Source organism: Lycium barbarum, chromosome 6 (genome assembly GCF_019175385.1).
Source record: "Lycium barbarum isolate Lr01 chromosome 6, ASM1917538v2, whole genome shotgun sequence".
Classification (NCBI taxonomy): domain Eukaryota; kingdom Viridiplantae; phylum Streptophyta; class Magnoliopsida; order Solanales; family Solanaceae; genus Lycium; species Lycium barbarum.
This window is the reverse complement of record NC_083342.1, coordinates 10,001,957-10,008,333: the sequence shown is the minus strand read 5'-3', so window position 1 is coordinate 10,008,333 and position 6,377 is coordinate 10,001,957.

Genomic DNA, 6,377 nt, shown 5'->3' with positions numbered 1-6,377 from the left:
AACTTTCTTCCACATGCACCTTCAACATCCTATTACAGACTCCGCATTTCCGGAGGACAATAAGATTCTACACTTTATCAAAGCACAACGGTGAACATGTGCAACTCTAAACTGCATCCTCCTTTCTCAAGTCACTGGAAAAGTTGAAACATGAACTAGGCGGGCATATTCACAGCAGTAAATCTATTGAGTTTATCTTCAGCTTTTTCAAATAAGATTGCCTCATATTTCAAAAGACTATGCACATCCGGCTGACGTATCAACATATTGTGAATAATAAAAAGGCTTCCAGTTTATTAATATTACGTTTTGCTATGAACTTCTCAGATAAAATTATTACTCCTGTTTCCTACCTAAACTAGGTCCTTTTTTTTTTCTCACAATGGAATCCTCCTGTAACACCCCGTACCTTTAACGAAAGTTTTGACCACGATCCTAGACTTAGAAAATCAGATAAAGAATGTGGGAATTGAAATTTTTCTGTTCAGTTGTGATATGGTGGTTTACGCCCATGAACAGTGGTCGTATTTCAATTTACGACCATGAACAGTGCCCGTAAACTGAAACCAAGAATTTCTGAACATTCTGGAATTTGACATTTTGAGGTCATATGGTTAAATACGGACCGTATATCACTTTACGACCCGTATTTCAAAATGTATTTGGAATTTGGGAAACCTTCCTTGATGAAAGTTGTAGAGCTTTGAAATACCTTTCCAACGGTATATTATGGGGGTAAAACGGACATCTGTGCAAAGAGTTATAGCCATTTTACTGAAGAGACGCAGTGCAGTCCGTATTGCAAAATACGGCCCGTATTGCAGTTTACGACCCGTAAACTGAAAATACGACCAGCACTGTTCAGGTCGTAAATAGCATTTTCACAGGATAGTATATATTCATCCATACCAGTTCAACTCATTATTTTTCATTCCTTCAAACCCTAGAACGACCTCCTACTCTCCTCCAACATCAAGAACACCAAGGTAAGTCCATTCTAATTATTCCAACTCAATTCTAACATATATCCTTGTAATCTAAACAAGAAATCATCATTCCTAATCTAGGGTTTTCAAGAAAACCCATCTCAAGATTCAAGAATCAAGATTTAGGAAATCTTCTCCAAAATTCAAGTCTTTAATTCAAGTTTTGGAGCAATTAAGGTATGTAGAACTTCCATCCACATGAGGGAATCTCTATGTTCTTCCCCATGCTTCGTTTCCTTGATATCCATGAAGTTCAAATCTTAGGGCATTAAACCCAACATATTGGTAGCCCGTATTTAAGTATTTATGTACATGAATTTTGTATCTATATTCGTTGTTGTATTCCTAATCTTCCATTACGGTTATTAGGAACCCAAGCTTAATCCACGAATCAAGAATTCTTCCTCATGTGTTCTCATCATGTTCATATGAAACTTTATGATTTTATTTTTCAAGTTACAAGCATGTTTTCAAGTCAATTACAAATATATGATTATGAACTATTGTATTACTCATAAATCAAGAACATGTTTACAAGCTATTTCATGAAACCATGTTTACAAGTTATTTCGTGAAATCATGATTACAAGACAAGTACAAGTTAATTCACGAAAGTCATGGGCTTCTTAGCCAACTATATTATGTTCATGTTTTTGGGAGTTGCACGAATTACCGAGAAGGCTCAGATAGCCTGAAACTATGTAGCCACCATAGGACAAGGATCGCTCCGCCCAGTTAGGACGATACCTTAATTTTACACTGAATGGATCCATCAGGCATGTTACCACCTTATACCCTGGCAAGGTATAGGGGCCCTGCTGGTCCGGCGAGGTACCAGACTCCACATATCCACGTGGTGATATCATGTGTCGGTTTATGAAATGCTCTCCCTACTTATCATGTTTTACTCATGTTATATATATATGTACTCATGCTCATGCTCAAGTTCATGTCCAAGTTTTCAGTTTCAGTTCTTATCATGTTATTCCATGTCCCATGTTGTTTCTTTCGGTTACTTTACATACCAGTACATTCAATGTGCTGACGTCCCCTTTTATTGCCCGGGGGCCTGCATTTCACGATGCAGGTACGGATTTACAGGACGACGCTTCTGCTCATTAGGATTTGCACGTACCAGCTTATTGGTGAGCCCCATCTCATTCGGGGTTTAGACATTGTATTTCTTTATTTAGTTTTGCATCTAAAGGTATGCTGGGGGCCTTGTCCCAGTAAGTATGTTTTCCAGTCAGACTCATGATAGAGGTTTCATAGACTAGACAAGTCAGTTATGTCATGTCAGACATTTGGAGTCGTATAGCCATTTTGGCTCACTCATGTTTAAACAAGTATTCTATTAAGTATTATGACTTACCATGTTTTATAAAGCCTCATCATGCATTCACGTTATATTCCGCTTATGTCATGTATCATGATAATTCAGCAAGCTATGTGGTTCGCTCGGTCACATGCAGTCGGGCACCGAGTGCCGTGTTATGTCCAGGCCATGGTTCGGGGCATGACAAAGCTTCGTATTAGAGCCTAGGTTCAAGTGTCCTTAGGGATTCTATGAAACCGTGTCCAGTGGGGTCACTTTTATATGTGTGAGGGCCCCATACGTATAAATAGTTGACCACCAAGATATTCAGGATTGTCTCATTTCTTTCATATTCTAGATCGTGTAGTTAGAGCAGTATTTTTAGGATGGCTTCCTAATTCGTGTGTGTACGTGTTTTCAGAAAATGCCTTACAAAAGAAATTAGAAGAAGAGAAACACAGCCACCAGCCAAAGGGCTGCCGCGGAAGTAGCTCACGAAGATACTGTTCCGACTCAGGCAACAGCTCCAACCGCCCCTACCGTTACACCTCCTAGTGCTTCAGACGGGGATATTAGGAGTGCTATCAACATGCTCACCCAGCTGGTAGCAGCTCGGGCCCAACGTCAGGAATCTGGGTCAAGTTCGGGAGGTAATGGAGAGTCTTCTAAGACGAAGGATTTTCTCAGAATGAATCCCCCAGTCTTTACGGGGACAAAGAAAGATGAAGACCCTCAGGACTACATTGATGCTCTCCAAAAGATCTTCAGGATTATGACAGTTACAGAAACTGAAGCAGCTACTTTTGGAGCTCATCAGCTGCAGAGCATTGCTAACACGTGGTATGAATCTTGGGAATTGTCCCGAGGTGAGAATGCGCTTGATGCTACATGGGATGAATTTTCTAGTGCATTCCTAGACCACTTTATGCCAGTAGAGGTCAGAGAGGCTAAGGCTGAACAATTCCTGAAGCTCAAACAAAATGGCAGGCCAGTTCAAGATTACTATTTGGAGTTCGTTAGCCTGGCTAAGCATGCCCCACACATGTTACCCGATATGAGGGCAAGTGTGAGAAGATTCGTTGGAGGTCTTGATTCCCATTTGTATGATGGAGCCAATATTGTTGCACAGAATGGGGCAATGACTATTTCCAAGATGGTTGCTTTTGTATAGGGCAATGAGACAAGGCTAAAGGAGGAAGAAACCTTACAAAAAGAGAAAGACAAGGAGTTCAACAAGAGGGTCAAGTCTACTGGACAGTTCAGCGGGAACCGAAACAGGAAATTCTTTAAGAACAGGTCAGCAGTAACTGCTCCGTCCATAGCAAGTGCCCCACTTCCTAAGTACTGTAATGATAAGAAGCTGAATTTCAGGCCATCAAGTTCTTACTCTCAGGCTAGTGGGGGTCAGTCGACTTATACTCATCCGATGTGCGGTAAGTGTAATAAGAGACACTCAGGTGATTGCCGTGTGGGTATTGATGCCTGTTTTAGACTTTCCATCAGCCAGACAGGGTACTGGAGGTAATGTGACGCAATCCATAAATTCAGCAGTCCCTCGTAATAATCAGGCCCAGCAGGGAACAATGCAGCTAGGTCTGGAAACACAAGCGGTGGGCGAAACCGTTTGTATGCATTGACAGGCCGTCAGGATACAGAAGCTCGTGCAGATGTTGTTACAGGTACTCTAACAGTTTTCACTTTCGACGTATATGCCCTTATTGACCCAGGATCCACCCTATCTTATGTAACCCCTTTTGTTGCTAAGAAATTTGGCATTGAACCTGAAAAATTATATGAACCCTTTGAGGTGTCCACCCCAGTTGGGGAATCAGTCATAGTTAGACGTATGTACAGGGGTTGCCCAGTTTTAGTCTATCACCGCAGAACCATAGCTGATTTAGCGGAATTAGAAATGGTAGACTTCGATGTGATCATGGGTATGGATTGGTTAGCTTCATGTTATGCCATAGTATGTTGTAGAACTAAAGTGGTAAGATTCGAGTTTCCTAATGAGCCAGTCATAGAATGGGAGGGTAATTCAGTAGTACCCAGGGGTTAATTCATTTCTTACCTAAAAGCCAGAAAAATGATTTCCAAAGGTTATATCTACCACCAAGTTCGAGTCAAGGATTCAGATGCCCAGACTCCGACTTTTCAATCTGTTCCAGTTGTAAATAAATTTCCAGAAGTCTTCCCAGAAGATCTTCCAGGAGTCCCTCCTGACAGGGAGATTGAATTTGGAATTGATCTACTTCCCGATACTCAGCCGATATCTATTCTGCCATACAGAATGGCTCCAGCAGAGTTAAAAGAGTAAAAGCCCAGTTGAAAGATCTTTTTGATAAGGGGTTTATTAGGCCCAGTGTTTCGCCTTGGGGTGCGCCAGTCTTATTTGTCCGAAAGAAGGATGGTTCCTTACGTATGTGTATAGACTACCGTCTGCTGAACAAAGTCACCATTAAGAACAGGTACCCTCTTCCTAGAATAGATGACTTATTTGACCAACTGCAGGGCGCCCAATGTTACTCCAAGATTGATCTCAGATCAGGCTATCATTAGTTAAAGGTTAAGGAAGTTGATATTCCGAAGACCGCTTTTAGAACCCGTTATGGCCATTTTGAATTTCTTGTTATGTCATTTGGGTTGAAAAATGCGCCAGCTGCTTTCATGGATCTTATGAATAGGGTCTTCAAACGTTATCTCGATTTATTCGTCATTGTCTTCATTGATGATATTTTGGTGTATTCCCGTAATGAGGCTGATCATGCAGCACATCTTAGAATAGTGTTGCAGACTCTTAAAGATCGCGAACTTTTTGCAAAATTCTCAAAGTGTGAGTTTTGGCTTAAATCAGTGGCATTCTTAGGCCATGTGATCTCGGGTGAAGGTGTTAAAGTTGATTCTCAGAAGATTGACGCCGTAAAGAGTTGGCCCAGACCCACCTCAGTTTCTGATATAAGAAGTTTCTTGGGTCTGGCAGGCTATTATCGACGCTTCGTAGAAGGATTTTCTTCTATCTCTGCTCCATTGACTAAGTTGACTCAGAAGAAAGTTAAGTTCCAATGGTCAGATGCTTATGAGCAAAGCTTTGAAGAGTTGAAGAAGAGATTGACTTTTGCTCCAGTTTTGACTTTGACAGAGGGAACTGAAGGGTTCGTGGTTTATTGTGATGCTTCGAGAGTTGGTCTCGAATGTGTCTTAATGCAGCATGGCAAGGTTGTAGCTTATGCATCTCGTCAGCTCAAAGTTCACGAAAAGAATTATCCGACTCATGACTTAGAGTTGGCAGCTGTAGTTTTTGCACTTAAGATATGGCGTCATTATTTATATGGAGTGCACGTTGATATTTTCACAGATCATAAAATCCTGCAGTACATCTTCAAGCAAAGGGAGCTAAATCTTAGACAGAGGAGATGGCTCGAATTGCTTAAGGATTATGATGTAGATATTCTCTATCATCCGGGGAATGCGAATGTTGTAGCTGATGCTCTTAGTTGGCATTCCATGGGAAGTTTAGCCCACGTAGACATGGATAAGAGAGTTATGACAAAGGAAGTTCACCGTTTGTCCAATCTTGGAGTTCGACTTTTGGACTCCGAGGATAGTGGTGTGGTTGTTCAGAATAGTGCTCTTTCCTCTTTAGTCGTTGAAGTCAAGGAGAAACAATTTAGTGATCCCTATTTATTGCAGCTGAAGGAGGAGATTCACAAGCATAAGACAACGGCTTTTGAACAAGGGGGAGATGATGGTACCTTGAGGTACCAAGGCAGATTATGTGTCCCAGATGTAGATGGACTCAGAAAGAGAATCATGTCAGCAGCTCACAAGTCCATGTATTCCATTCACCCAGGTTCCACTAAGATGTATCATGATCTCAAGGAGATTTACTGGTGGACCGATATGAAGAAGAATGTGGCAGATTTTGTAGCTAAGTGCCCGAACTGTCAGCAGGTGAAAGCCGAACACCAGAGGCCTGGTGGCTTGGCTCAGAATATTGATATTCTTGTCTGGAAATGGGAAATGATCAATATGGATTTTGTATCGGGTTTACCTCGTTCATCTAGGAGACATGACTC